General features: G+C 34.3%; 1 long non-coding RNA gene across 5 annotated transcripts in view; it reads left to right on the top strand.

The window, feature by feature from the left end:
• Positions 1–21574, top strand: part of LOC106016862 (uncharacterized) — a 294342-nt gene extending 272768 nt beyond the window's left edge. For 4 of the 5 annotated variants that reach the window (XR_011811771.1, XR_011811769.1, XR_011811772.1 and 1 more), the window contains 3 exons: positions 2838–2964; positions 16066–16173; positions 17082–21574. This is a non-coding gene — a long non-coding RNA (uncharacterized lncRNA). Of the gene's footprint in view, positions 1–20; positions 133–2837; positions 2965–16065; positions 16174–17081 lie in introns of those variants that run through there. The other variant, XR_011811770.1, reaches the window with a different exon arrangement.
• Positions 21575–23624: the final 2050 nt, after the last annotated feature.

The following is a 23624-nucleotide window of genomic DNA, read 5'->3' on the forward strand; positions in this document are numbered from 1 at the left end:
TGTGGAGAAAAATAAGTTTAAAATGAGCCACAGCTGAGAGTAGACTGCTAATGGATAGGGCCTTAATATTAAGTAACTGTGAGCAGCTGGTGGGAGTCATTTGGGGCTGTTTGATTTCCTGGAGATTCTGTGGTATGTAATTTTATAATAATAATGATAATAACAACAACAGCTTATAATATATACTGCATTATAACTGAATCATGATTGTTTTTATCCTTGTGCCCCTTGCATGTAATGTGTATGTTTATATTTGCAATACCTTGTTAAACACTTCAGTATTTTGGGTTACACGTGTCACGACATCAATTGCTGCTTAGTGTCCTTTGCCATTATCATAGAAAAATTTATATAATATAAACTATCAATAAGAAATTGAGGGTTAAATGCTTTGTAAATTAAATTAGGTACAATTTATGTTAGAAACTCATTCCCAGTAATTTATATATATTTGGCTAATTCAGAACCCTAATGTTCTCTGTTCCCTATAGAAAGGTTGGGAAATTAGTACGCTTTTATTTTAAATTCAGTGCACTTCAGAAAAAAGGAGGGATCTCAGAAATCACAAGTCAATTCTGTATTGTTTTGAAGCTTTAAATGGTTAATACATTCCAGCAAGTTTTTTTGTACTATCAAAGCTGGATAATTTGAATACTCTTCTAACTCAAGACATGTTTATTAGTATACAGTACATGTTTATTAGTATACAGTCATTACTGCTATTATTTTGAGAATGAATGACCACACAGAATATGAAGTAATTTAATAAATATAAAGTTTTTGACTATTTTATTCCCCACAGACAAAATTTGATATTTTCCTCTATGGCTTGTAACAGGTTTAATGGATACAGAGTGAAGACTGTGCAATAAAGTGTGAAGCAAAACAGTAACTGCAAACAAACAAAGTTGTTATTGTTTCAAACTTTTAAATTGTACGGCATTCCAAATTTATAGTATGGTAAGAGTTAAGTGTGCAACATTCTCTAAAGCTCACCCAAAGAGTAACTTATATTCTCAAAGCAACACTGTGTATAGCAGAAGCTATGTGTTTAAAATAATTGTTTTTGTATAACTTAAACATGAGAAGTTTATTTTTATTTAATGAATGACAAAACAGAATTAAGGCCTTTGAGCCTGGTATTTGTCTTAGCTCTCACTGTCCGTACACTGTCAGGAGCTGCAAGCACTGAGCTGAAAACAAGCTCATACAGAACTATTGAGTGAAAAACGGTGTGACTTAAAAAAAAAAACAAAAACAAAAACAAAAAAAACTATCAAGGAGATGAAACAGTTCATCAGGGCAGTCAGGAGGTGGAAAAGAAAGGTATGGTGGTTTGACCTGGGGCAGCTGACCAAGTTGCTCTCTGTACCCCTCCTCATCAGGACAGTGGGAGAAAATGAAAATAAAAGCTCATAGGTCAAGTTTAAGATAGGGTTATTACTTACCAATTCCCATTGTGGGCAAGCCAAACTCCACAGGCTGCAGGAAAATGCATGGTTCCCATAGTCTCTCCATGGGCTGTTCCATGGGCTGTGGTGGAAGCTCTGCTCCAGCACCTGGAACATTCCTTCTTATCTTCTGCTACAGTTTTTCCTAGACCAACATCGCTTACTATGCTAAAATTCAAAATATGAAATACTCAAACCACTGGAAATTTTTCCTTAAATTAATACACCTAAATTGACTGTCGGAGACAAAAGTTCATAGAGAGGAGAAGAGAAAGTGGCCAAATATGATACCATAATGTTCATTAAAAATGCAAGATGAAAGGTCAAGCATGTGATGTGGTAGATCCGCTGGAGTATTTTCCCCCATCTCTCTGCCTCCTTTGTATTGGAGCTACAGATACACTTAATTATACGTATAAGAAGTTGCAGGTTATCATGCATCATAATTTTTTCTTTAATCACCTTAGATGATTAATTTCAAGCTCTTTCAAATATTTAACAGGTAGGTAGAAAATCAAGACCATTTCAAGAAGCTGTTTCTTACATATTGCAGAACTTTACTCTTTTTTCTTTCCAGTAGGTTTGAAGCAAAATCAGCCAAATGACATTAGTTATGCTTTAAATTCCAATTTCCACAGCTCTTTCGTTCTGTATCTCGCTCCTTTTTTCATCTCACCACCAAACTTCCTTAGATTTTTAGTGTAACGAATCTCAAACTCCAATGAATAAAGTGAAATAGAAAAAAGAGGAAACTATCTTGAGCCTCTGAATTTGGGTTTCCAAAGTTCAGAAAGCTTTCTGGGGTTTGATGATATCCAGCCATTTCTATAGTTATTAGCTGATATTGCTACTCTATGCGATTTTTCTCACTTTGTTCATCAATAGTTATTGACCCTTGAGAATAAAGTGGTGGAAGTGAAAACTTGTAACATATGTACATATAAACTGGTAATGCTTTCTCAATGATTTGTAAAATTGATGACACCATCAAGGTACCAGGTCCTTTCTCTTCACAGAACTTGAATCAAAGGACATTGTTTATATTTCTGTATGATTCTAGGAAAAAATGATATTCAGATATTTCAGGAAATATCTGAAATCAAGTTTCTGGTAAGTATGTGAGTAAGCATTGTAAAATAATTCTATAAATAATTGGTCAAAATTAGAACAAAACTACTTTGTATACTTTGAAAAGCATACTGTTGCACTCCTGTCTCCCTAGAAATATTTTCTGCAATGGTTATTTAGTTTTTGCTCTTTTAAGAAAATAAATTTCAAAGTTGTGCCTGCAGAAAATTGGAGCACTTAGTTGATCCATTTACACAAAATATCCAAAAGGTGGTTTCAAAACTGAAATGCATAATCTCACCAATGTTGTCATTCCAGTGAAAACCTGAAAACCCAGTACCACAATGCAGAGGCCAGAGTCTGCTGTCTTCATGCTGAGATCATCGGAGTGCTGAACCAAGAGGACGAAACATCCCAGCTTGCAGTGTGATACATCCATTGTCAGGTCAGTGCTCCAGTGAAAGTCTGTGTAATGTATTTCTTAGAGTGCTATCTTCCATTCATGCTTTGTCCAGCTGTATAACCCTTTCATTTTTGTTGAGATTTATTCTTGCCTTTGAAAGGGCCATTTTTGGGGTTTCTTTTCCCCGCATCTAAAGAAGAAAGTTTGTAACAGTCAAAATCTTACTATCTGCCTCTAGCTGTTAGAGTGCCACAGAATATAATATTTCTCCAAATTTTACAGATTAGTCAGGGGCTTAACTTTCTGAAAGTTTAACCTTTATGATACATAGGTTTACAAGCACTAGTCTTGCTGTTCCACTATGTAGAGTATCTTTTTGAGTACCAGTATAAGTGTTTCTTAGCCTGTTCCGTAAGAACGCAAAAAGGGTTTCCAGCATACCCTGTCATTTTCACAGATTGCTTGCTCCCAGGTGTTGTGTTTGAAAGACAAGTTGCAATTTTTCTTACCTGTATTCACATACTTTAACTGAGCGTCTATCTTAAAATGAAAAGACCTGCACTCAAAAAAAAGCAGCCCCTCAGTTTCACTATAATGTGCTTCTACAACAATATGTGAAGGAATCATAGCTTGTGGTCAAGGTAATCAGATATTACAGTTTTCTCCCCTGTGAGTCTTGTATATACTCTTTAAGCTTATTAATGGCAAAGGTTAGCATAGACACTTCTTAGAATTACACCACTGTAAATATTGCATCACTCAACTTAGGAAAGGATCTTTTGTAGATCACCATGTAGAGTTACCTGTATTTTGCAACACTTGGCAGTAAATATTGACAAAAGCATAAAATTGTAACAGATACGACACAGAAGCATAGTGACAATATTTATGGGGGATTAAAGATTCATGATAAATTGAAACATCAGAAACGTTATTGTAAAGAATGTGGCATGATGATTCATTTACATTAAACTGCAATTCCATTTGTGTATAGTGAGTATGATTTGATAATACAAGACTTAAACCAAACATTTGTGAGAAACCAAACTATATTTACAAGGTGTAAGAGAAAATATTTTCTTTTTTCCCTGGAGATAACTTAAATCAACAGTATTGGAAATGGTTTTGCATATCATATTTTACAGTTTGTGTTGTTTGCCAAGATCTGTGTGCTTACTTTTTAAATTAAGGTGGCATAAAATAAATTTGCAATATTTCTTGGACCAGAAGAACCACATAAAAATGATCTCGCTTTGCTTCATTACAACACCTGTTTGCAATAAGATGGGATCTTATCTATTTCTGTAATAAAATGCCATAGTAGAGCTGTGGTCTTAATTATCCTGCTAAATAATGGGACACATTTAAAACCTTTCCACTCCATCTCCCAGTGCTCATTAGTGTCATTTATGAGTTATTTGTCTGCCAGTTTTTGCTTTTCTACCAAAAAAAAAGTGTTAAATGCATGTTTTGATATAAAATGAATGCATAATTAATAGTCTCTCCTGTTTCAGAATTTACTCTTTAATAACAGGAAAAAATGCCAAGTGTTTTATTGAAAGCCAGTACAGTGATAAGCAACCTAGGTATCAATGTTTCAATGTATCTTGTTGGGTGGGGAAAAAAAAGTACCTTAATAAAATAGTTTAATGATTAAGTGGTAATAATTTAGATAATGGATTTATAACCCTTCTTGTTCACCTGGTATGTTGAACAAATGAGGTATTGTTCAGTTATGATAGATTTACATGTTCAGTGTCTAACAACGATGTGTTATTAAATGAACAAATTGTGAAAATGTAGGATGTGTTGAATATTATAGCATGTACAAAGTTTGAATTCTTAAGCTTGTAGTATAAGTAGCTTCAGTAGGTGATGGGGAGGTTTAAAAACCATTAAATATTTTGCTAATGTTTTTTATATTGCAAGTTCTTATTTGACATCTTAAAAGTTCTTGGAAAATGTTTAAAGTGATAAATATGTATTAGGACTTGCTTGGTACAACTGATAGAATGTTAATACCTATAAAATTATTTTAAACTGACAATAGTGTACATCACTGATCATTAATCACTAATGAATCTTAAAATAAATTTACATATCCATTAGCACATACAAACTGCCTGATATTAAATGACCAAAGGAATTTTGTAATGGAATTCCATTTAAAAAAGTCTGCTTTCTTTTAATATATGCATTCAGTATTATGTCTTGCTTGAGAATAAAAACTAACTTTTATGGATTGTCTAACCAAGTTTTGTAATTGTCTGCTTGTGTATGCTTCATAATGGGAAGAGATTTAGCTGTATTTTTCATCTCAGAAAGCAGAAAGTAAATTGTTGGGCTAGCAATGGCTTTGTCTGGCTCCCAGGTTTGTGAGCTTGTTGTAGTGGTTCATAAGACAAACAATAAGATTTTTCACCTAATCAGTGGGCAGTATTTGCTCAGAATATTAAAAAAAAAAAAAAAAAAGTTCCTTTGCCATCTTAGTGAAGAGCATAAGCAGTTCTGACTGCAGGTGGTATCACTGAATCAAAATACCTATCTAGGATGCAAACCCCTTGGAAGCTGATGAACCTGTGCATCTATCTATAGAAAAACCTGGTAAAACCTGAGGTACATGAGTTTGGATTGACTGTGAAAGATCTAAACAAAGTTGAAAATGGTCTTTCATAAAAGACTTGATGTGTTGTAACTGCTTAATCTCAGTATGAATGACCCTGTAGAAATAGTTTGTTTGGTAAAAGCCTTGCAAAATATTGATAAAACTGGTACAGTAATCACCCACGTGAAACTAAAAGTTCTATTCTGCCTGCTGCCCAGTGACATTTATGCTCTTCTTGGGATAAAATTTTATAGGAATGGAAGCTTTCGATCCCCTAATCTTCAGTATTGAGGGGAGGAAGAAAAAAAGAGAGAGAGAGGCTTACCTATTTATGTAAATCCAGAGGATGTCAATCCTGAGTTAATGCTAACAGAGACAGGCCAAGAGCAAGGAAAGCAGAAAAAGCAAAAGCATGTCCTTCCAACTTAGCATAAATAGGAATCTGAAGCTAAACAATGGCACTGTTACACTAGCATAATGGTTGCCTGGTACAGAGCGTACTACAGTGGTACTGGCCACTGTATTCCTAGCATTTGTCCTCTAACAGAATGGGCCGGTCACTGCCTGGATGACCAGCTCTCTGTAAACCTTATTTCACTTTGCACAAGTAGCAATCCATGCTGGACTTGCTGTGGCAAGTGCAACTAGGCTGCAGTCTTGTTGGGTACACAAAATCAGATGATGCAGTCCCTAAAAGATAGGCTGCTGAGTCTTGTTAACCTGTGTCAAGCTCTAGGCTGCTGATTTCCTTTCTGTAGTTCAAACAAGAAGAAAGATCAACACCATTTCCATGAGCAAATGGAAAAAAAAATTTGTTTGGTCAAATACTTTGACAAAATTCAATTTCCTGTAGGTAGTTAAAGGGCTCAATTATGCAGTATAATTTCTCATTTTATTCTGCATAAAATATTACTTTGTGCTTCACAGAAGCCAAAGAAATTTTATATGAATCCTCTTTTAATAATAACAAAAACAAACAAACAAACAAAAAAAAACCACCGGTGAAATGGAAGGGAGATGGAAAAGTAAGAGGAAGCAGCACAAAAGAGAGAGAGGTCTGAGAGAAATAAGGAAGAGCAATAAATGATGGAATTGCCAGCGGGTGATTGGCCTTTAAGAATTACTGGCTTTTGCTTCATCTCTGGTCATTCAGCCTTCCTCCAAAGGTGAGAAAAAATAACAACCCTCATGACGTGCTAAATCAGTGCAGAGGAGAGGAAAAGGGAAACTATTCTTTTTTATTTATTTATTATTATTTTTTAAATATGAAAAAAAAAGATTTGAATCCTGCAGACAGTAAAAGGCAGAACTGTACGGTGTCAGAAAAATATACAGACAAAAAATGCATTTGGAAGGCTCAGTCCCTGGATGAAATTTGACAGGTGTAAACACAGACTTCTGAAGCAGGGCTTTGTGCCCTGCTCATCATTTTTTCCTTTGCCCCTTTCCCTTATCAAAAAGGACACTATGTAGGCCTTAATGAATTCCTGGTTAGCCCAAAATCAATTGGTAAGGAAGCTGGTCCTCTGCAGAACTGTTTAATATCCTCTATGGGACTTAATGTACAAGATTCCCTATGGAGAAAGAAATTATTTAAAATCAGTTTTTGACAGAGCATTAATTTATACAAGGTTGTTCAGAAGGGGCCAAAGGAAATCAGCTGCACAGTCATGTGCAGAGGGAGAAGTGTGGGGATGAGAAGTAAATAAGTCCTCAACTTTCTGGGAAATACATGTAATTGTTTCATCCTTGTGGATGGATTAGAATGAATTCAGTGAAATTTTGTTTCTATGGATTAGAGACTATTTCAGATATTTTGACTCCAGCTCCACTGAATTTTTTGAACCCAAATTGTTGGTTTGAACTCATGTGATAAACTAACCTGTGCCATTACTGGTTAACAGAAATTATGGTCATCTTACTATTGAACTTAATACATGCTTTAACCTGACCAGTACCAAATGACACTTTCCAAACAGATTCCTGTGTACAATTTAGGAGATTTGCACAGGCCAGAGATCATTCCCAAAATGCAGATCATGCATAGAGGAGTGGGGGGGAAGAATTTTATGAGCAGGCTATGCCACTGCCACTTGGCCTTGAGGCTACGCAGCATTTCCTGGCACTGGATCATTTACTGGAACAGACATTGCAAAAGGGACCTTCTCCTGATCACACTGAAAGCTCATTAATTATGATTAGCATAATTAATGTTGAAAAACAAGGAGTACAACAAAGATATCCTAAAACAGAGAAGATGATTTTCACATTGGTCTGATTCAAAGAAATAGCTGTAAACTTTGAAAGTGTGAGTATATCTCATGTAGATTAAGCAGTAAAATCCTTATTTTGGTCTTCTGAATTAATGCTGGAAAGTCAGTAATGTAACCTGGTGTAAAACTGACACATGTTAGATTAGCATCAAACTATGAATTCTTATAATTATCACTTATCTACTTACTTGAATATAAGATAACTGCAACTAATTAGGAATATAAAAGAAAAGGAAGATAAATGTGTACAAACATTACAGCAGAGATTAAAAGTTTATTTATATGCTGTTATTTTTAGGGTAGGATTTCTATACAAAAGCACTGATAAAGCTATGTTTTGTAAACAGCATATTTGACCCGCAGTTATCTTATTAAATCTCATTATATACCTAAAAATACCCAGTAAATCAGGAAACAAAATGCCATGGTTTTGAAGACACAAACTGATGGTGCAATACACTACAGAAACATTCATGTGTTGTTTAAATTTACCCCTCAGTTTTGTGCTTTTAGTTTAACTTAGTAGAGCACTAGGATTTGAAAGAGGATGTTGATGGAATTGCTGAAGAAATTGATTTAGATCTTTGATATCTCCAGTGACCTAATACTGGGTATTCCTAATGAAACAAATTGTTTATGTTGATGTGAATTTACTCTGTTAAGCAACACACTTGTTTGTTTTGTTTTTTATACCAACTGATCATGTTAATGAGATAAATAAACTCGCAAACATAATGAGGACATTTCGCCTTAAAGCAATAAAAACAAATAGAGATGCTGAAAACACTTTGGGAGTGATTTTTCCCTAATGCAAATGAGAAGTGGAAATCTGAAATAACTCCTGAATGCATTAAATAATCCCTGCAATATTTATAAATATATTAATAATACAGGGTCTAGTATCAATATGAGGATGTAACACCATTGATTCTAGTGGAGAAAATCATATTAAAATTAAGAGTAAGATAAATAAAAATGAGGCCCCAACTTACTAATTACTCAACATATGAAAGCTGTAAATAAATATAAACTGACAGAAACATTGAGTAGATTAAAACATACAGTGCATTAAGGCCACCTTGGAAGAATGATCTAATACTTTAGGTTCAGACATTAAGCTCCAAATGTATTAGATCTATGATTTCTTCTAGAAAGAATTAAGAATTAATTAATAGCTGATTCAAATTGACTGTTAACTAGGCAAAGAAGATGCCATGGCGCACTGATCGGAAAAAGAGGAGTAAGAACAGGTTTATATAAAAAAAACTCACTGAAATAAGTGATCTAAGAACTGTACTGGTAGTATTGGATATTGACTATATTATACCTGCAAATGAATTAACAAATTAAATATTATGATCACAGGCTTGGAAGCCTCAGATTGTTTTTCTCCATCTATAGTTCTGCAATTTATCCTCTTTAAACATTTGTATTCCACCGTAATCTCCCAAAACGGCAGAACATTACAAAGATGTGTTAATTTTAAAACAAAAATAATACACTGAGCTGTGAAGTCTTAGGTAAATAAGCTACAACTTGCCACACTATGGAGCATCAAGTTATTTTCACTGCTGCTTTAATACCTGGTGTGAGAGTAGAGGACTGAGTTGGATAAGTTTTTGTCAGCACTTGTCTGCAGGTAGAAAATTCACCTAGAAAAATAGTGATACCTGGTATTATAAAATACAGATCTGCCATCTATCATAGTACATTCTAAAAATGCTGGTTTGACCATTTGGTTTGACCATTGAACTGTAGTCTTATATAAAATAGTTGGTTTAACCATTCAACTCTATCAATTGTACCACTTCCTGTAATATTTTTAATACTCTGGACTTTGTTTATACTCCAGGAATGAAGCTTTGTTTGCACAGGGGTTGAGTTCAGTGAGTGAGGATTTTGTTTTACTCTTCTCATTTGTGTAAGTGGTCTATAGATTACCCTGGAATTATTTATCTGAGTAGCTTATCAGGAGTCAGCTATTTATTTTCTGCTTGTCCTGTATTATTTGATTTCAAGCCAAGTATAAGTGGCCAGCTGTAACACATTTTGAAAATGAGGCACTTAATGAACATGTTTAGTGTTAATACAGTTATTTATGTGTTATCTCGCAGTGTTTTATTGCAGATGATAGGAAAATAACACTGTATATTGTTCAAAAAGGATAGCTGGGATATGATTTTATGTTTCTAGAAAAGAATATTAAATTCAGCAAGTGGGAGTTATTGTTTTTGAAAAATGAACTTTTAAAAAGTGTAGAACAGAAGGAGAAAAAGCTGGCAATTAATAAAGCTTCAAAGAGCTATTGAGTACAGTTTGGTGTCAGATATACAAAATTATACACAACCACATACCAACAAATAAAAGCACAAAGCAATAAAAGGAGAATTCTGTAATTCTAATTGTTTATATATTTCATTCTATATAAGATGGAAACACTTAAAATATATACATCAACACACCCAAGATACTGCAAAATAAAACATGAACTTTTCAATGTAGAAGAAGGAATAATCAACATTTTTAATTTCAAAGTGGTATATTATATGTAAATAAAAGCATATGAATGTGACTATAAAACAAAATAATACAGTTCTTCATGAAAATATCTCAAATTTTTACAGTGGAGAACAAGATTTTTACAATCTTTCTGCAAAACCAGACTCAAAGCCTAATAAACAAGTAACCAAATCCTGTTTGTTTTACTCAGGTGAGCAGCCCTGTTTAAATGACAGGTATAACATCTCCAAAATATCTTACAAAAGCCATCAAAAGTATAAGCTATACTTGAATATAGAATTTATAAGCTATACTTGAATATAGAATTTATAATTGGTAGCTTTTCGTTATTGTACAGAGTAATTTTTTCTTCTGATACACTTTTTTTTTTTTTTTTTTTTTGTGAGTTGTTGCCAAAAGAGCTTATTAAAAATAAAACATATCTACTTTTTTGGGGGTCATTTTACTAGGTGTTTTATCTAACAGTTGAGGCTGCAGTTGCAACAGTCCCTGTGTGCTGGGCATGAGACTGTCTTAGCTCAAATTCAGAAATCCCTTGCTAAGTCTACTTGTAACACATTAGCCCACTCCCTGTTCAGAGGGTGTGCAGCAACATCCATTATTTACCTGCAGTGTGCTCTGTGGTTGTATCCTGAATAATTCCTTTCATTATTTATTATTGGCCCACCTCATCTTGTGCATTGTTTTGAACAATGAACAAACATAAAGCTAAATGAAGAAGAAAAGGGTGTTTGAAAATTGAAAAGGTAAAAAGTGGGCTAGGTGGGCTGTATATCACTAGGATGGCAAAACCGAAAATACACTTTGCTTTGGAAACGTAGCTCAGAGCGTATCAAGAGTCACTAGAGGAAGTAATGGAGAGAGAACCTTCTGGTTTCTGGAAGACTAAGTTCAGTGTGACTTAGGAGGGTGATAATACTTGCTGACATCATGTGGTTGCTTTCATCTTGCAATTGTTTCAATTGAGATGTTCCAGTGATGTTCTAAATTAAATGCTGTTGGTTTTTTTTTTTGTTTTTTTGTTTTTTTTTTGTGAGCCAAGATGAAATTTAATCAATATAGATTAATTTAGAGCAGCTGTTATTCACTAAGTAGGAACAGTTTCATCACTGAAGAATTTTAATTCCAGCTTTTATAACATAACCTGCAGTACATTTGAATATATTCCCTTGGTCTCCGCAGTGCTGTAATTCTACTAAGCTCAATGAAATTTATCTTTTACAAAACAATATGCTGTAGATCTTTACTTGTTTATTTCTCAGAAGCTTCTTTTTCGTTGAAACGTAGGTCATGTAAAGCCATTAAACCTTCCCATGCAGGTAAAAAAAAAAAAAAAAAAAAAGATGAAATGTGGAGAATACTGCACTCTGCTCTCAGAATGTATCAGGAGAGGTGCTTCTGTCATTATGATTCACTGAAAAGATTGTGTTCAGTAGCCTTCACCCTCACTTCTCCAGTTGCAGTTTGCATATAATGTATGAATACTGTATTCAGTCAAGGTCACATGAAGGTCCTCCCCCTCCCAACACACAGAGAAATTAAATTTGAAATAATACACATAGTCCAAGGTGCCACAGAAGAGTAGATTTTAACAGATTGTTTTGATGTAGTTGAGAGCCTACAACATGAAAGATGTCTACACTGGTATATAACTATAGCGATAGGTATGTAGGCATCCGTAACTAATGCTATACAAGGTATTTGGACATCTTGTTTCCATTCAAAACACATTATGTAGAGGTTCTTAAGTGACTGTGGAATTGTACGTAAGTGCATAGCTCCCCTTCAGTTCAGTGGTACCTGAGCGATTTCCAAAACCCACTAAGAATCTTAGAATCAGAGAACCATTATTTTATGAGCTCTTTGTCCTAGGGAAAAAAAAAACAAAAACAAAACCAAAAACAAACAAACAAACAAAAAAAAAAAAAAAACAAATAACAACACAAGAGGAAAGGAAAGGAAAGGCAAAAAGAAAACAGGTTGAGACAAGGTAAACTTTAATCTAGTTTTATATATGATGGTGTTGGGCTGTCTGTGTAGCTCATAGCAGGAGTAAATAGTCCAAATACTATAAATTATATTAATGATGGTGGCTTACCTTGCCAGTGGAATGGAATAACAATTATGGAGATATAAGTCTATGCTGATGACACTGGTATGTACTTCTGTCTCTCTTCTTATTTCATTTCCAGCTCACCAAGGGATTCTCATAGGGCAGCACTTGCAGTACTGACCAGAAGTTATCATGATGTTTGTTTTCCTGACTATGAAGCAAAGGAACCCGCTTTGTAAGAACATGGGTTGTGACTAATTTCAGTATGGGTGTAATTCAGAAGTAAATTCATACAGAGCTATAAATCAGAAGTAGGTTGTCACCTGAGAACTTACACATTGGAAAAACTGATGTAAGAAGCAGCATCAGGATTACACATCCAAAATTGTTGCTATAGCTGCTGTTCATGGAGCTGAGAAGGAATAGTGTATTTTGTGTATGAATGACAGAAATGGATTCATAGTGAATTACACAGGATTATTCCATGTTGAGTAAGAGAACAACATATAAATTTAGGAATTAACTTCTTTATGAAAAGAAGTGACAGTATCACTCTTTTCAAACACTTAATGTGCAAGTGTTTTTTTCTTGGTTTGTGGCTCTTTATGCCTCATTATGCTCTGTTTAACCTGCTAACTCAGAGGGCAGTAAATCTTTATTTTCCTATCTGCTTATTTGCTCCAAACCCATGGTTCTGCAGTGCTAACAATTTTGGTACAACTATGACATTACAACACAAGAAATTAAACTTTTACGTTTTACCTAGCTGGATGGAGATTCTTGGGGTAAAAAGAAATCGAACAATCCTCCAGACTTGGAAAATGAAGAAGACAAAGTTAAATTACTGGGACAAGGTGTTTGTTTTCCTAACGCAGTTCTCCCAGTTAAGAATGCAGATTTTGGCTTACCTTTTAGGATCTTTTCAGTTGACTAGTTTCTTTAATAAAAATATTAGTATTCTGCGTTGTAGGTATAAAGTCATGTGTTTTATATGCAAAATTTTAAGATTTTGGAAAGCGAACAATTTAATAACGTAACAGTTTAAGGGACAGTGTTTACTTCAGACTTTACTTTAGTACCTTGGATAATTGTGGTTGCACCAGTGGTGTGTGTGATTGCATATTTAATATTAGTAAGACAGTTAAATGGATTATGGCCAAAGGTCACATAGTCCTCATTACGACTTTCAAGTTGACTAGCAAATTTTGTCTAGTTATTATTATTTCTTCAATCCTCTTTTTTTTTTTTTTTTTTTTAAACTAAAGAACTAGAGGATACATTTGTGGCCAAACTTGCATTCAGGACTTATGACGATTTACCCACTGTCATTTATAAGTCATTCCAGTTGTTATTGAGCTTATAGATGTGTCTGACTCCCAAAGAGATGCACAGGTTTCTGCATCTGAACAGTTTTCTGTTGTCAAATAAGTATACGCATCTTGGCTTTAATTATGCTACACTTTTCTTTCTTTCTTTCTTTCTTTCTTTTTTCTCCCCCCTGTGGATATGTTCTATATATTTCTTTATGATTTTCATTGAAATGTTATACCATCAGCTGAGAAATATTGTCAGAAATCTAAACGCTTCACAAAATGCCAGCTACTGTAAAACCCTACATTCACAATAACTAGATGACTGTGAATACTGGAGGCTCAGCAGAAGTCCACTTGGTATCTTACTAAACACCCACATTTTCTCTGTAGTGGCAATTTGAACATCAAAACAGCCCTTCAGAGTATATTAAGAAACAATTCAACTTCATAGTATTAATAGGCATGAAATTGGATAAATTGGATGTAATTACATTTCTAAATTTTCTTTCACAGTTTTATAATTCAAAAAAACACCTGTTTAGATTAAAATTCAATTCTTTTTAGTTCAAAATACTCAGATTTTTCCTTTTTTAAAGATAAAGCAGGGATGCAGTTGTTTGGGATGTTTAGGAAGAGTTTGAAAATGTAGAAAATTGTTTGGACAAAACCAATTTATTGCAGCTGTAGAAATGTAAAGCCACCTTTACTACAAGTGCAGTCTTTCAAAGGAGATTGGCTAGCAATAGATGGGCATGAAATTTCCAACTGCAGCAGATATGAGAAAGTAATTTTATGTATCTCCCTTATATATGTAATGTTTTAACCAGTTTAGACTTAGCTTCACAAATGAGTTATAAAGTAAGAAGCTGAACAAAGATGTGCACATGCAGAAGAAAGTAATTTATGCCATGAAGATTGAAAAATGTACCACCTTTCTCTTGGAGTAATATATCTGCTAAAAACTTGTGATTTCAGAGTTCTCATTTTAGGGGCACTCAGTCAAGAGAAATGTATACTGAATATACTACCTGATTTGTTATTTTAATCCCAGACAGTGGAATCAATATTTGTTATTTTTCAAGCAACATCTGTGGATGAAGATGGTATACTGAGGACACTGTGTGACTGAGGAATACAGTAGTTTGTTTAATTATTCAAACAGGTGGATAAATTTGGAGGGAAAATAATAGCAGTATGAATTTCAATAGAGTTGGATAGAAAATAAAAATATGCTAAAAAGTTAATTCACAAATAAAATCCTAAGTAGTGTTGATAAAATCAATACTTTTTACCACTGTAACTACAATGAAAAGAATAGGGCTGAGGGCTTAAATGGAAACTAAGCAAAGACAATTTCGGAACTTAGAAAGATGCTTCCTTCACTCAGGCTGTGATGCATAGTTTGAATGGCCTAGTGGGTAAAGATGTTGGAACAAACGTTGCAGTCATTCAGGAAGCAATTAGACACCATCCTAAGGGAACATATGCATTATGAAGGCCAATCCTCTTTAGGCCGAATGGCCTTTTCTTGTATTCAAGATGTTCCATTCACACTGTTGTTTTTTTCCACAGAATGTACTCTATTTGCTTTGCTCTGACATACAAAAAGTAGTAAATACAAGGTAAAACTATGCTTTTTGTGTGTGTGATTTTTAGAAAGACTTTATCATATTCTTTTTTCTTTGTATTGCTTATTATTAACTTGTTCAGATAAATGTTTCAGAATTTGAAATTTTTGATTGAATTAAATGTACAATTAATAAGATTCTTGTCCCTTTGGTATACCTGATACCGCGTTCTGTCTCTATGTTGATTGTTCCTTGTAAGAAGGTATCCAGATTATTTCTCTCATAAGAGATTTTACCCTGAAATCTGGTGCTTGACAATAACAACCCTTAAACTAAAACTTTTATTTATACTAGAAAGCTTACTGCAGATTCTGAGATGTACACATAGCAATTTGTAGACAGTTGGCAAGGCTCTTTTAAATTTAATTTAGCTTTTAGAATATTCATCCATTTAATTCGGGTATATTGTCAGTGAAGTAAAAATACATTCTGTTATCTGAATTCATTCTTAGAACTAGACAAATTTAGATTAAAAAAAATAAGAAAAACAAAATATTACAAAAAAAGTTTAGATTAGTATTCTAATAACCTTCAATAGCTGTTCCAGTAATTATGTTATCTTAAAACATGGCTCATTGTTTTAGCAAAATTTTTGGATAAATCTGTTCTGTTATTGAAGATTGTAATATTGAAGATTCTAACAGTATTGAATCATTCTAACTCACTTTTTTTTTTTTTTTTTATCCTGATTCTGATCATTCTACTGTTTTTGCAGAAGTGGTAAGTGGTTTCTCCTCTCCTATTCTTGTAGATGTGATTGCAAATTTTACTCATGTCAGCTGAGTTGCTGAACTACACATCCATACCACCCTTGCAGAGGAAGAATGAAAAAGAAATGCATCCTGAAGCTACAAAACAGGCAAGTAAGATTTCACTGCTCCATTTTCAGGTACTTATTCTGATTTAGAAATGAGCTCTTTTTTAATCTAAAATTAACAAAAAAAAATATATCCTCCTGTAGAAAGCTTGATTTATAAGAAAATGCAGATTTCCCTAGCTTTTAAGACTGTGATTTCACAAGCCATACATGTTAAAGAAGACTTTTGAAATCTGGGTGACTGTTCTCCTTGTCAGGGCTGAATAACCAGGATCAGAATCCCTCTGTGTTCATCCAATCCTGTTAGATCACATGATAGACCAAGTCATATGGAAGAACAAAGTTAATTTTGGATTTGCTCTCTTAAACTACAATGTTTCCAGCTGGGTTCTCTTAGTAAGTTAGTATGCATGTGGTTTTGTGTTTTTTTTTTTTCTGTCTTTTTCTGGATTAGTTATTTAGAAAATTTCTGTAATTGAGATAAAGAGGAATAAAAGTGCATGTGAATAAATACTAGGAAAAGAATGGGATCTATGGATTGAACTTGTTTTATACTTAATATTTCAGAAAATGCATAAAAATGAAAAAAAAATCTAGATGCTCGGGTAAGGGGTATTCTGAAACTATCAGGATTTTGCACCTATATTTCATAAAATAATTTGGGGGGGGGAGCGTTGTTAGTTTTTTAAGATTTTTTGATTATGCTACTTAGCTACATATTCTTACCAAGTAATCTTTGGCACTGACTTTAGTGTATAAAAATACTATTTATGTTTTACTATAGACATATGAAATTCAATTTTGGACCATTATATGTATATATTAGCCCCTCTTGAGAATCATGCTGCTCCTAAGAGATACAGTGAGCCTTGTCACTGCTTAACAAGGAAGTAAAGCTCTGTGTATCAGTATGAAGTGTCTAATGAAATTAGAAACATCTGTTCTTGCAGCTTGTTGCTCCTCCCTTGAGGGGAGAAAGGGAGCAGGATGAATGAAAGAACAAAGAAAATGCATAGCAGAACAGATTTTGGATGGAACACAGAGCTCTCTGAAGCGTCCTGCTTTCATTCGACTTGTCCTCCAGCCAGAACTCTTCCCTGCAAGAGGAGAGCAGAGAAAGAAAGATTATAAATGGTCCCACAGCACAAGCAGTCCTTGAAAGGCCTTTTGCTGATGTGCTGATTTGTCTGTGGAAGTTTGCTCTGGCCTGCTGTGAAGGAAATTTCATTGCTTGGGCACTGAATGCTATTTTACCCTTGTACAGAGAGTTACACTGAGCTGCCCATTGAGTTGACAGGTGTTTTCTTACTCTTCATTTGCTACTGCTTCTCAGACCTTGGAATCATGTCTCTCTCATGTAATAATAGCTGCTTCTGTGACTACTGCACGATCCACATACAGTCCTACTGTATGTGACTTGCTAGCTTCACATGAGTGGAGATAAGTTATTGATAAGTAAAGCCAATTTTGTATCAGCAATAGGCTGCTCTTATCAATATTAATAAGATATATATATTTATATAAATGTGTGTGTATGTATACCTATCAATTTTAGATTGCATAAAACTTCCATCATTTGCCAGGCTCTTACATCTGTAACAGTATACTTAAAAGTGCAATTCTCAAGAACAATCATTGTGGAAGCAATTTTGGGAAAATATGCAATTCATTCTACTAGCCCCAAGTAAATGTCTATGCAAGACATAGTCTTTCATATCATGTCTGGTTAAATGGTTGATGTTCACATTTATAAAAGTCTCCTATAAACATTTTTCTTTCACCATTTTGTTAAGTTTTACTTCCTACTTGCTTTTGTTTGGAATTTTGATGACCCAGTATGTGTCCTGACTGATTCATTAAGCCCATGCTTATTACTGTTTTGAAAACAGCCTACTCTTTTTCTTTTTTAAGATAGGTCTACAGCCAGTGATGTCCCCATAAGATCAGGAGCCCCAGAGAAATTTATTCTCTGCTTACACTGACAGTCATCAATATTTAAAATATGATGCTGCTATGTTCCTTTGTACTGATTAACTAATACTGCTTAGTGAAAGAGGATTTACGAGTGGATTTACTGTAATGAATAAGAAGCTACAATTCAGTAAACACGCTAGAACTCTTTTAAAAATGTAATCTGTATTAAATGTAGAGAGTACTGTTCATCATATATTATACATGGAAATGTGACAAAATCATCAAGTCCACTTCTACAACTGTTTTATAAAGCAAAACGTTTGATTTGCAGGAATTTTTAATATTATGTTGTTAGCATGTCATATACCATTTATTAGACAGTTTCAAATTTCACGTAATTATTTGGAAAGTAGTAAACAAACCGTAAATACCAATTTAGCTGGAAAAAAAAAAAGTTGTGAAGGAAACAGAGGTGCTCTGCAGTAATGTAGACTGATCTCAGTGGAGGAGGAGTAAATGGAATAATCAGACCGAATTGATTGCATAGCATTAAACATGTGGTATGAATGCCCTGTGAGGTTGCATATGATCAAGTTACAGGAAGAAATGTGTGGGACAAAATGCTGAGGGGACGTTTGTTGGCTTAAGAAAGCCTAGCTGGGAGTGTAAAAGGAAGCAGTGTGGAAGGGAGGGCTATGATAAACAAAACACATGAAGGAATCAAATGAGTACTAAGAAGGAAAGAAAATAGCATGCAGGAGAGATGAAGAGAAGCATGGCAGGTCATTTTTTCCATCAGAATTTATTTCTGTCAAAACAAAGAGCCTATGTCAGCATTACATGTATGTTGTGCACAGGGAAGAACTTGGGCCAGAATAGGGAAAAAATGAGTTTGGTAAGGCAGAGAAATGCTTGGATGCTTCTGCAAATTTCATTTTATCTAAATACTTTGCCCCATCACAGTCTCTTCAGAGCTGAATGTCTCCTTTACATAACGTTGTGATGGGTTTGTTATTTTCTGTTTGCAGGGAGGAAAGAAAGGTTGGCCTTAAATCCAATAGCTTGTTCTATCCCCAAAATCTTCATTTTCAAACAAGGCTTAACATTACTTTTTTGTTGTTTGTTTTTATTTTTCATATTTCTCCTCTGTGAAGTCTTCCTCCCCAGGTACCTTTTGTAGTCTAAGGAGAAACAGAAGCTAGAGCCCTTCATTTCTGAAGCTGTTTTCTAAATGAGAAGAGGAAATCCTCCTTTTCTTACTGTTTACCTCCACATCATCATTGCATGTAATTTTTTCTTTTATAATTAACAGACCACTGAACAAAAGAGCCATTAGGACTCCACAACACAAGTGGAAATGAGAGCCCCTGAGGACTATGGAGCAGTCTCTGGTACTCAGTGAATATTCACAATGCATTGCAATAAGCAGCACAGGTGTTTCTGAAATTGTAAAACCATCAAAATTTTTCTGTGCTTAATTGCCCTCAGACTCTCCCATCCATCTGTTTAGCTGGTGTGGATCAGTTCACTGGGTAAAACAAAAATATTGATGGACTACCTCTAAGGGATTGTGAGTACCTCATTTTTTAGGTATATTTGTATAATCATGTTTTGTTTATAGTTCCATTTTTGTTTTGATTCCATTGCTACCAGAAGGGGTTTACAGAGCAAATCTTTGGCAAAGGAAGGATGGGAGAGGGTAAATCTTGGCCTTTTGTTTTTCTGAATAACATTCCTACTGAATCATCTCTTGTTTTGAAAGTCCAAATTAGCATTGCAAATTTCAGAGTATCATTTCTAAAATTTTACAAGTGAGAAAGTGTTAGCATGAATTTATGGTTTTCAGTATATTTGTATAATCTCTACTATGTAAAAACGTGTTGGGATTTTTGAAGAAACATTATACATAGTCTACTTACCACTATTTGTGGTAAGTATTTATCTAAGTTGAGGAAGCAATTTTATTGGATCTAAGAAAAGTTTGTAAATCTTATCTCTGTAAAACTATAGATCCAGTCACTGTTGTGTTTCTTGAATAGTTCAATTAAAAGTTGCCTCTTTATAGATTTCCAGTAAATAATTATTCATACTTCTAGTGGCAGCTTGAAAAATTTATTGTTTCACATACTGAGTATGTAAGCAGTACTTCACTGTACTTCACTGTAAGCAGTACTGTTTTCTTTGTAAATACAAAAACCTTTTCAAATAGCATATATATAAATTTAAAGAAAATTTTGAATATAGGCTGTAAATATTTCAGGCAACAGCAGTACATAACTTATATTCAACTTTGTTTTGTCTGATCTGTTTATTAAACCTGAATTGGCTCCTTCTAGTGAATTAGAGTGAATCTCTGCTGTACTGCACTCTTTTTTTGGGGAGCAACGTTAGCATTTGTGTCAATGAACCTAGAGAGGAAGTGAAGCACATTTGCATGCTCTGACATTTGTTAATATATTTTTGTTGCTTTTTTTTTCAAATGTCTATATGCAGTTATCTGATTAACACTTTGGTAAGCTCTGCATTAGTTCATATGACAATTGATGCAACGGAAGTTAGATCATGTCAGGTTTGCTGATCTGGGCTGTAGTTCAGATAGAGCCTGCAGATGATCATTAGAAAACAAACAAACAAAAACAAACAAACAAAAAAACAAAACAAGAAACAAGAAAAACAAGAAACAAAAAAAAGTAAACTGATCCTTAGGATGAAACAAAGCTAAACTGCCAAAACTTTGTACAGTCTGCACAACACAGAAGTTTTGGGTAGAATTTCCCCTTTGTTTAAAGCACCAAAATCTTATAGCCCATCTGTTGTTAGCCATCGTATTAGAAACCTGCATTTGAAAAAGATTAAGAGGTTTTCCTTCTGTAACACTCACACACACAAAGCTGCATGCAAGTATGCTGCAGTACTGCTACAAAAATGCATTCAAGACTGTATCATCATTAAAAAAAAAAAAAGACTTACAGAGGGAGAATGAATGAAGCATTTCTGTATATAAAAGATAAAATATCTTTATGCACTTATTTATACTGTGACTGTTGATGTTCTATTATTCAGTACTCATGAAACAGAAATTCCTGTGTATATCTAGGTGTTCTTCTGTGATTAACAGCTTGTGTACTATCAGTTGTCTTTTTATTTTTTTAATGGTAAGTTGCAATTTAAGTTATTAGAAATGTAAACTTCAATGAGATGCTGCATTGACACTGTCTTGAGGCAGGACAGAGAGAAGCTCCAAACATTATAGCAGTGTTATTGAAGAGTCCAATCCTGAGCCCTTGTTCAAGACACTGAGATCAACAAAAGTCATGCCTCACTAGAAATTTCTAGGCTTAAGCAAAAGTATTTAAAAAGGTATCACGAACACTGTCCTTGAGACACCATGAAACTCTCCCTTCATATGCTCATACAATCAAATTGAGTTTACAAAAAGCAAACTAGCATCTGATAATGGCCGTAGGAATCTTTATTTAACACACCAAGCTAAGCTGTTCACACAGAATGTCTGTCTACTATTGACTTTCATCTTAGGAAGGAGACACGACAAGAATGTTTCTATCCTCTTATTTAGCTTTTGAACCTTGGAAAAGGCTTTACATCCTGTACTTAGCTGAAGTACTTTCTTCAGAATGTGTTTTCAACTTGTGTTGACAACAACCTTGTCATTCTCACCTTTAGAAGATGCACCTTCCAGGCTCCAGAAGATAATTACATTTCTCAGCAGTTTTTCAAGCAATGATTTACATTAATGAAAACTGAATCAGCCTGATCAGACTTACCTCAACATTCACTGCAGCCATACAAATACCATTTGTTCAGTGTTTGAAACAACCAAGCAACTCACTTTTTAGGTCATGGTAATGATATCCAATTTCAGGAAGACTGAAAAGCCTTAATTTTAACAGAATAAGTCAGTAAGGAACAACATGTGAACACGAAAATAGAAAGCAATTTATGAACACATGCACCCAGAGTGAATCAGAATTGTAAATGCAAATACATGCTATATTCTAAAAGTCTATGTCAGAAGAGAAGCCTGTTTAAAAACAAAACAGAATCCAGAACTGGAACCTACCATGATCAAGAAAATGACTGCAAGAAAGGATTCCAACTACCTGGAAGTGTAATTAGCTATTTAGCTTTAAAGGAAGGAAGGAAGGAAGAGAAAGAAGAGAAAGAAGAAAAGGGAAGAGAAAGGAAAAAGTGATAGCTTCATGCAGAAAAACATGGTCTTCCCAGCTCACACATGAGAATTTCCAGTACAATAAATACCCCATGTAAAAAAATATATATTATTGTTAGGAGTAATTAAAAACATTATCTAAGGAAATATGAAGGTGCTCAGAACAAATGATGAAAACTCCTGGAGAACAGAAAAACAACTTTGCCTTAGGATGTGTTTTCGCTTTTGAGGTTTAATAGCAAGCAGTTTGGCAGCTCTCTTAGACATGGTACTGCTAAAACCTAGTGAACAGGTCTGAGGAAATTTAAATTGGGAAAGAAGTGTGGGAGAGGGACCAACTGACCGACCCCAGTAATAACTGGCCCTTAAGACAAGATACAAAAACACAGCACTGGTAGGAAGCATAGATTTATGACATAAGGCCACAGTTATCTGAAAGTGAAGACTAGCTTAGAATTGATGGAAGATTATACTTGTATAGCACAAACTGGTTGCTCTTTGTAAGTGTTTTTTTTCTTTGCATTGTATTTATACTAGAAGTGGTAATGGTGCATATTCACAGTTGTTCAACAAAAAGATTCTTAGTTTGCTACATTAGCTGTTTTCTACTCCTCATTTTCCATCTTGCTGAAGTAGTATATATGTTTATTTTGTATGATATTGTTTCAAACCCAGGTAGCCTTTTTATAAAACAGTATTGTAAGTGCTAGATCAAAACCCTCCGACATAACTCACTCTTTTTCCATAAAAAAACAAACAAACAAACAAACCAAAAAAACACCACCAACAACAAAAGAAAACACACCTCCCTTTTCTTCAGTGTCTTTCCTGTGGTAAATAAGGTGGATTGTAAGCTATTGTTAAACCTTGCCTAGACTGTATTAATACAATTAACTCAATTTGGCAGAGAGATGAAGGTCAATATTCTTTGGTATTTTTGTTCCATGATTCTTTTTTCTTGTCCTCAGAAAAAATTGCTTCCATCTGTAGAGCTGTCTAGACCAGTATAAGCTCTGTCTGTCCCAGTCATTACCAGCTAAACTTGTTTGTTAGGCATGAATCCTGACATCTTTGAATTGTCTAATTTTAGAGCACTTTTTTAATAACCATCACTCTTTCCCAAAGAGTTCTTTTATGACATTAGAAATATCTTAATCCTCCTTCAATAACAGAATGGAGGAGAGAAATTGCTATAGCTATCATTATTGGAAGAAATAGCATTATATTGAAAGGATAAAATGGACTTGCCCTGTCTAACCTTAAAATGACTTATAGGATATATTTTCTGACACACACCCTCTGTGGCTGCTTGAGTAGGTATCTCGAATGCAGTGTCTAACTCAAGACTAAAAGTCCCTTATTAATTGTCTCATTTGTTGTGTTGTTTTCT

This window comes from Anas platyrhynchos, chromosome 10 (assembly GCF_047663525.1).
Source record: "Anas platyrhynchos isolate ZD024472 breed Pekin duck chromosome 10, IASCAAS_PekinDuck_T2T, whole genome shotgun sequence".
NCBI lineage: Eukaryota > Metazoa > Chordata > Aves > Anseriformes > Anatidae > Anas > Anas platyrhynchos.